Below are 9055 nucleotides of genomic sequence, written 5' to 3'. Positions count from 1 at the left end.
ATATATATATATATATATATATATATATATATATATATATATATATATATATATATATATATATATATATATACACTGTATATTATATATATAGAAAAATGTTGTAATAATTTAAATGTATTCAATATAGTGTACAAGCACAAAATACACCCATTAAAAAAAAAAAACTTACATCGGTAACTCTTCCATTGGAGATAGCATGTTGCATTTACTAACTGAGATGTACTCTCTCTACCCCAACTGACCCTTCAGTACTATAGAGGTCTTTCATTTCTTTTTAATTTTCTTGAAGACTCCCCTCAGATTCTTCTAGAGGACACTCAGGCTGCCATCGTACACAACCATACTGGGGTGCGTTTGCCAAAAACAACTATGGTCACAAGTTCCGTCGTTACCAATAGAGTTCAATGGAACTAACGACCATGGTTAGCAAACAATGCTTTTGGGAAACGCACCCAATGTCTTCTGCTAGGGAATTTGAGGTCTTGTCCTGTTTCCTGCATCTTGAGAATGAGCAGCCACAATTACCATGCTCCACTCATGTTTTTAGTTGAGTCAAAATAGTTCTATAGCCAATACCAGTACCAAATCTTGTGCCATCTCTCAGGGCATCAGCATTGTTTTGTGAATACTGTCTAACAATCTTCTTCACGCCAATCAGGTGCTGTGATTTTGATGGATTTAACTCAGTCTAATTTCTTCAACAACAGTTCTTACCATTTCTCTGTGAAGCTTAGCTGTAGGCCGTCTTCCCAGGTTTTAATACCAGAAGGCATCCTATTCCAGGGAACTTTTTTTCCAGGAAGTTTTCAGGCCATTCAGTTAAGTCCACAGTTGCACTGGTGCTCTTTTTGTGGTCCTTGGGGTTCTAAACTCTCCAGCTCCAAAAAAGACATAAAGGCAGCACAAAGGTCATTCATATGAATCCAGTGTAATCAAGGAATAGTACTCAACGTAATTGAAGGAGTTTTTAAAGACACTGCATCTCAGTCATGTGTCTAGTCATGTGTATTTAAAGTGTTTCCTGTTTTGAGTTCTCTGTCCGGTATTGCTTTTTGACACTGATTTGAATGCACGATAGAATTGCCTGCCTTAAGCATGTCATTGTCAGACTATGTTCCGTGTTTTGAGTTTTGTTCCCCATGTGTTCCGTGACCCAGTTTTCCCTCAGGTTTAAATATTGTTTCATTAGTTCCAGGTGTGTCTCATCATCCCATCCTCTAGTCTTGTATTTAAAGTGTTTCCTGTTTTGAGCTCTCTGTCCGGTATTGTATATGTCAACCTCTCCTGCTATGTGTGTTTTCCTGGTTCCCTGGATGTAATTAAAGTCTCCTCCTCATCTCCTCGTTCCTCACTCCGCGCTCCCTCACAGTACGTGACAGAATACCGGACCAAGGACAGTAAGCGGCGCCCCCTCTCCCCATGTTTGTTTTCCGTTTTTTGAAAGTGTTTTGGTTTTCGTTTTTTTCCAGCTATCATGGAAGTCGCCGCTCAGTCAAGCCCGCTGGCCGTTCCGAAGTCAAGCCCACCGGTCACTGCATTCTCAAGCCCGCCGGCTGTGCCGTTCTCCCTTAACCAAAGGAGGAGGATGAGGAGAAAAAGACTATTCTCTGCCCTCATCCTAGCCCCAGAGCTCGCTCCAGTGTCGGCTCCAGCCCCAGATGTCGCTCCAGTGTCGGCTCTAGCCCCAGAGCTCACTCCAGTGTCGGCTCCTGCCCCACAGTTCGCTCCAGTGTTGGCTCCTGTCCCCGAGTTTAGCCCAGTGAGGGCTCCTGTCTCCGAGTTTAGCCCAGAGAGGGTTCCAGTCCCCGAGTTTAGCCCAGAGAGGGCTCCAGTCCCCGAGTTTAGGCCAGAGAAGGCTCCAGTCCCCGAGTTTAGCCCAGAGAGGGTTCCAGTCCCCGAGTTTAGCCCAGAGAGGGCTCCTGTTCCCACGTCTAGCCCAAGGAGGGCTCCAGTCCCCAAGTCAAGTCCAGGGATGGCCACAGTTCCTGAGTTAGACCTAAGGAGGGCCTCTAAAGACGATATTCTCCCCAAGGATTTTTTTTGGGGGGGGGGGGTTAGGGGTCCATCCATGGAGGCCGGGCCGAGTGCCGAGGCCAGTCCCCCTAAACTCCCTACTCTGCCATGGCCTCCTGAACTGCCTGCTCCGCCATGGGCTCCTGAACTGCCTACTCCGCCATGGCTTCCTGGTTTGCTTGCTCTGCCATGGCTCCCTGGTCTGCCTGCTCCGCCATGGCTTTCTAGTCTGCCTGATCTGCTATGGGTCCCGGAACAGGTACTGCCCTGGAGGCCGTCCGTCACTGTAAGCCTGTCCTGAGAGGCCTCCAGAGTCCAATTTTGAGTGATTTTTTGGTCGGGAAAGGAGCTTTTTGCGCTTCGGGGCTGTGAGAGAGGGGCCCCTGGGATGCAAGAATCTTGAATCTTGGGGCCCTATTTCCTATCGTCCTCTCCGAGCGGGGGACATCCATCTCCCCATTTAATCACGTAACGGTTTCGGGGATGCATGGTCCTATTTTTGACCTTTTGACCCCTGAACAAGTTCGTAGGGTCACCGAACTTTTCCGCTTGCTAAAGGGACACCTGACAATACACAAATGGCGCCCTCTAGTTGATCGGCCCTTTCGGAGCCGCGTCCACGAAACCACTAGGCCAAACCAGTTCAAATAAGTGGCAAGTGGGATTTATTTAGGGAGGTCCCACGGGGCCCAAATCGCACACAGAGTTGCGACAGGAGCTCCGGAGCGACATGATAAAGGGGCCTGGGCCTGGGACCCCAAAAAGTATTCTTCCTCATTTTTTATCCATTTCTCTGTCTGCCATTGAAGTCAATGCGAGAGGCCTAGAAACAGGCCCGATTTCAGTGAGACACGCGGCCGGATTTAAAAGGGTTAGGAAGCGGCCAGGGCTCTCAAACTCGGGGGCCCACATCGGCGGTGAGTGCTAAGTTTCGTGGCCCAGTGACCTTCCGTCTCCGTACGGGAGATGTCCCGCTTCTCATTTAAACGCGCAACTGTTTTGTGGACGCGCTGTCCCTTTTTGACCCCTGAACGAGTTCCTTGGGTCACCAAACTTTAGTCGATCAGCCCTTTTGGAGCTGTGTCCACGAAACCGCTAGGCCAAACCAATTCATATAAATGGAGAGTGGGATTTTTTTAGAAAGGTGTTAGCGGTTCCAAATTTGACAGTGGGGTTCATTCCGCCTAGAGCACCAGTCGATCGGCGCAGCTGTCATTTAAACAGCCAAGGAGGGCATCGGTGAGCGTCCGCAGGTCAAGGGTGCCTGCCCCCTGCCTGAGGACCACATGGGGATGTTTTCTGTGAATATAGTGGGTAAATAGGACAAATAGTGTGTTCGTGGGATGTGGGGGGAGGGGGCAAGCAGTCAGCGGGTTCAAGGAGTTGTTCCGGCACAATAGCGGCGAAGTGGACAAATAGTGGGTTCGTGGGACCTGGGTGGTGAGGGCAATCGGTCAGGGGGTGTCAAGGAGTCATTCCGGCACAACAGTGGCGAAGTGGACAAAAAGTGTGTTCGTGGGACCAGGGGGGCAGGGGCAAGCGGTCAGTGGGGGTCAAGGAGACGTTCCGGCACAATAGCGGTGAAATGGACAAATAGTGGGTTCGTGGGACGGGGCCCATAGCCCAAGTGACCCCCATGTACCCGGTAGAGAGATGGACAAATAGTACTTTGGTGGGACATACAGGCCCCTGGGGTAAGAGCCCCATCCATTCACTGAAAGGGAGAACGGACAAATAGTAGGGTTTTGGGAGGGACTACCCCGTTTTACCCCTAAAAATGATTGAAAATGGACATTTAAAGAGTCCATGGACGGGGGGAGGGGTCAACAGGTGAGTGTCGCCCCCTATAGTTGTCCAAAACCCCCCTATTACAGGGGATGCAAATCGGAGCACGCAGAATTTGGGGTAAGCAGAAACCTCCCAATCGTCCTTTAAATAACAGGCTAACGGGATCCAAATCCACCCTACGGTCCCTTCGGGTAATTATGCATCCATTGGCAATTTATTAGAATAGGCCTTTTTCCGCGAACCCTTTAAATGAAATTTCATTAAATGTAACTTTAAACGAAACAGAGGTTTAGTATAAGCTGTAGACCCCGTTCTAAAATGGCGCTGATGGTTTTACACAGGTGGTTAACTGACTCTTTTCATAGCTTCATTCTCTGGTTTTCCTGATGGTTTCATCCATCAAGTCTCATTTGCCCTTTCCCATGTATGAGTGATTGTTTGTTTGTTTGTTTGTTTGTTAGACTAGTTTGTGTTAGTGTTTAGTTAATAAAACTCTTGTGCACAAATTACATGAGTTTCGGATTCTGCCTTGCAAATTAATGTCCCTTTAGGATTTTGATCCTTGCTACATGCTCTAATGCATTATTAGGCTACTGTAAGAAGGTTGTTTTCTGTGGCCACGAAAATATCCTTTCTTAGAGTTGATATGAAATTACACTAAGTGTTCGCTGGACAAAGATAGTTGATGACAATTTAATTTTGCTACAGTTACTACTGGCGGCTCATATAAATAATTGTAATGAATCATAATTAATTGTAATTATTTATATACATTTCCCTTTTGAGCTAATTTGCTACAACTTTAATCACTTTTATTGAGAATAAAACCAATAAAACCATCTGAATTTGCTTAAATAATTGTTTTTTTTTTCCAACCACACCCCCTGGATCTTGTGTTCTGCAGTGAGAGGCTACTGAAGAAAGGGGCAAAAAACCCAGATAATGGAGGCAATGGACAAGGTTCTGGACCATCTCCTGCAAAATAAGAACAGCCATGACTTCGATAGGGATCGGTTTCAGGGGGGAAGTTGAAACTTATGTGAATTGCCAAGTTCAGAAATGAAGGATGCTCTGCACTATAAATAAATGTTTGATTTCAATTTCATGTGGGTCTTGACTGCATAGTTTGGGTATGAGCTTCCAAGGCTTCTCTCCACTTTACTGATTTGTGTGAATATGATCTACCAATGCCTCCTGGATGCACTCTGCTGGGGAGAGAGCAGGTACATCATGCTGCTCAGGTTCTGCCTCTAGCTGATCCAACACATCTTCCTGGTTCCAGTCATAGAATATGTTACAGGTGGTGCTGGTTCCAATACCATACAGGGTGGCAACATTGTGGAACTCAACATTATTGGCAAGCTTGTAGATGGTAACCGCTACCCTTTTCTCAAGAGGTATTGGATCCAACATGTTGGTAGTTTGGGGTTGATGTATGGAAGCAGCTGGTCACAAAGAATACTGAAGGCCTCTTTTGGTATTCTGAAGCAGTGTTGAGCAGTAACGCAGTACTTAGTAATGCATTACTGTAATTTGATTACTTTTTTAGTAACGGAGTAATTTAACATGTTATAATTTTCAAAACAGTAAATAGATTATAGTTCCAAGCCGAGGTGCGTTTCCGCTGTGTTACATCATTACCAACAGAATGCAGTGTTTTATCAGGAGCACACACACCATCCTCTACCTGAGACCTAATTTGACTGGTTAAGCGCCTGCGAGGCAGATACTACCAACAAAAACAAACTCAGCATGGAGAGAGAAAAGTATGCGTTCCCTATCTGGAAATATGATCATTGTTTTGAGTCATATTATAACACATGAATTGTAGACATTATGAAAGATTCATTATGCATATATTTATTGTGTTATAATAGAGCTTTGTGAGACTGCGATAAACTGAGATAAAGGGAGTGCCCTTTGCTGACATTCTGCCATGCCAAACCATGTACGCAGCAGCCTATGCTTGCATTTAGTAAAAAATAAAAGTGGTTTGTGAATGTTGATGCTTTAATAACAAATATTTATCTTGAGTGTTTATGCTGGGAGTTACTTTTTCAAAAGTTACTTTTTCATGTAAATTTCATGGATGAACAGAAAAAAAGTAACGCAACTAGTAATGTAACTACTTTTGAAATAAAGTAATCAGAAATTTTATTACATTTTCAGAGTAACTTGCCCAACACTGTTCTGAAGTTAAGGTATATCGCCCACCTAAATATAACAAATACTTTATAAATGACTTTTCAGATTTTTGGGCCGGAATCATGCATAAATATGATAGAATTTTAATTGTTGGGGACTTTAACATTCATGTTTGTTGCCCTAATAAGCCATTGGCTAAAGACTTTTTTAGATCTTATTGAGTCGTTTAATTTAGCACAGTGTGTGGATAGCCCCACACACCAGCATGGACATGTGTTAGATTTGGTTTTATCATATGGTCTACCTGTCTCTAACATTGAAGTATGTGTTGCCTCTTTTTCTGACCACATGCCTGTTTTATTTGAAATATGTCTCTCTCGTATCCCTAAACCGAATGTCCCAACACGTCATTGTCGGACAATTAGCCATGTAACTGCTGAGCTGTTTTCAGATGCCTTTAATTGCATCGATGGGGATTATTCAGTGTCTTGCTGTGGTCTTAATACTGATGATTTAACCTCTTTGTTTTACTCGACCTGTCAAAATATTTTGGATATAGTTGCTCCAGTCAGGACTGTCCAGCTTAAATCTAAAGTTCAACCATGGCGGAATAATGTCACTCATGCTGTCAGAACTGAGTGCAGGAGGGCTGAACACCGATGGAAGAAAGATAGGTTGCAAATTTCTCTAAACATCTTAAAAGACAGTTTGCATAAATATAAAAAAAACTGTTGGAACTGAAAAGTCTAAGTATCTTTCAAATATGAACTATAGTAACTCCCATAAGCCTCGTGTTCTGTTCAGCACTATTAATGCTGTTTTGAATACTCCCCAATCTACCTGCCTCCAGTTCTCAGCCACGATGTGTGAAAACTTTTTTTTTATTATTTATTGATAAGATCGAGGCTGTCTTTTCTTTCCGCTGATCCATCTGTTTCTACTGTGTGTCCTGCTGTCTTTCATCAGTTTGAGTTTGTATCCCTTGCATCTTTGCGAGAGATTATTGGTAAGATTAAACCATCTTCCTGTAGCCTGGATATTATTCCTCCTCAAATTCTAAAAAAGGCTTTTGAAACTATTGGATGCCAAATTCAATCTATTTTAAATAGCAGTCTTGCCTCGGGCGTGGTACCTCAGTCATTTAAACATGCAATTGTGGAACCACTGATCAAAAAACATAATTTGGATTCATCATCAGTCCTTGCAAATTTTAGGCCCATTTCAAAACACCCGTTTCTTTCCAAGATACTGGAGAAAGTTGTATTCACACAACTGTACTCATTTTTAAATTTACATGGTCTCCATGGGGTATTTCAGTCTGGTTTTAAATCCCTACACAGCACAGAGACAGTCCTATTGAAAGTTTTTAATGATCTGCTTCTTGCCACTGACTCGGGTGACTATGCTGTTCTTATGCTTTTAGATCTCATGGCTGCATTTGACACTGTAGGCCATAACATCTTGATCTCTCGTATGGAGCATTATGTCGGCATTAAGAGTACTGTGTTGGAGTGTTTTCGATCATATTTGTCTGGAAGAAGCTTTTCTGTTCGCCTTGGGGATTTTATGTCCTCTTCTGCGTGTTTCTCGTGTGGGCTCCCCCATGGCTCCATTTTGGGGCCCATTTTCTTTTCTTTATATATACTTCCTCTAGGATCCATTTTCAGGAAGTATAATATTTTGTTTCATTGTTATGCAGATGATACACAATTATATCTGCCATTGAAACAAAAACATCCAAATTCTATAGCACCACTTTTGTGTTGCCTTGAGGAAATTAAAGCCTGGATGGCAGTAAAAAGTTTTTTAATTTAATGAGGATAAGATGGAAGTTATATTGTTTACTCCAGGGGGTGCCTGTGGGTCTCCTGACCTGGATTTAGGTGTTTTAAATCCATTTGTGAAGCCCTCTGTAAAAAAACTTGGGTGTTTTAATGGATAATGATTTTAAACTGGATAAACAGATTAATTTGGTAATTAAATCTATTTTTTTCCAGCTGAGGCAACTTTCTAAGATTAAATCTTTTCTGAGTTTCAAAGATTTTGAAAGAATTATACACATTTTTATTTCATCCCGTCTTGACTACTGTAATGGACTTTATGTAGGCATTAGTCAGGCCTCCCTCACCAGACTGCATATGGTTCAGAATGCTGCAACTCGTTTGCTAACGGAAACACGAAAGCGGGAACATATTACTCCCATTTTGGCCTCTCTTCATTGGCTTCCTGTCCATTTTAGAATTGATTTTAAGATTTTAATCTTAGTTTTTAAATCATTGAATGGTCTGGCACCGACATACCTCTCAGACTTAATACAGCCATATGCTCCGTCGAGGGGACTTAGGTCCGCTGACCATTCATTGTTAGTTGTCCCTCGTGTAAGGCTGAAGAGCAGGGGTGCAGTGGTGGGCCCAAGACTAATTTGCCTTTACATGTTAGAAAGGCCCAAACACTTAGCATTAAGTCTAGCTTAAAAACCTAATTTTATAGTATATTGCGGTTAACACTGTGTGAGAGCTGCTATTTAATTTTATTTTACATTATTCTATAATATTTCATAATATTTGTAACTTTGTTATTCTATTTGTCATATTGCCTTATTCATGCTTGAACAGTACTTTGGTAAACACATGTTGTTTCTAAAAAAGTGCTTTTATAAATAAACTTTGACTTTGACTAAGGTACCAGCCATTCTCTTGAAAATTCTGGAGCACCTCTGTTTCCCAGTAGGAAGGTCCTTGCTCCTGTAGTGTTCTCTCATTGTACCATGGATTTGCTATGAAAGAGAGAAGGCAGTCAGTACACATTGTCAGTTTGCAGTGTTTATATACAACACAGACACTCAATTAATTAAAATTAGGGGAATTATTACAAATGTAAGTAAAGTACAGAAAATTATTTACATGAGAACAGTGATGTCCAAAGTATTAAGAAATGTGAGGGTGACATTTTGATTTGAAGGTTAGTTAATAACTAAACCCAGCCCTGACTGACTACACTGCATAACTTTAAAATAAGCCCACCAGAACACAGCTCTGCCAATATTGCTTGCATTTGTGTAGCACATTTTTACTGCATATCTTTACTGCATTCTTCAGTGTATCTT

General features: G+C 42.5%; 1 pseudogene; it reads right to left on the bottom strand.

Moving 5' to 3' along the window:
- LOC107550325 (uncharacterized) overlaps positions 1-5217 on the bottom strand; it is a 7946-nt pseudogene extending 2729 nt beyond the window's left edge.
- Positions 5218-9055: the final 3838 nt, after the last annotated feature.

Source organism: Sinocyclocheilus grahami, unplaced genomic scaffold, assembly GCF_001515645.1.
Source record: "Sinocyclocheilus grahami isolate Dianchi unplaced genomic scaffold, SAMN03320097.WGS_v1.1 scaffold396.1, whole genome shotgun sequence".
Lineage (NCBI taxonomy): Eukaryota > Metazoa > Chordata > Actinopteri > Cypriniformes > Cyprinidae > Sinocyclocheilus > Sinocyclocheilus grahami.
Note: the sequence above shows the minus strand (reverse complement) of the source record. Positions and strands in the feature narration are given on the sequence as shown.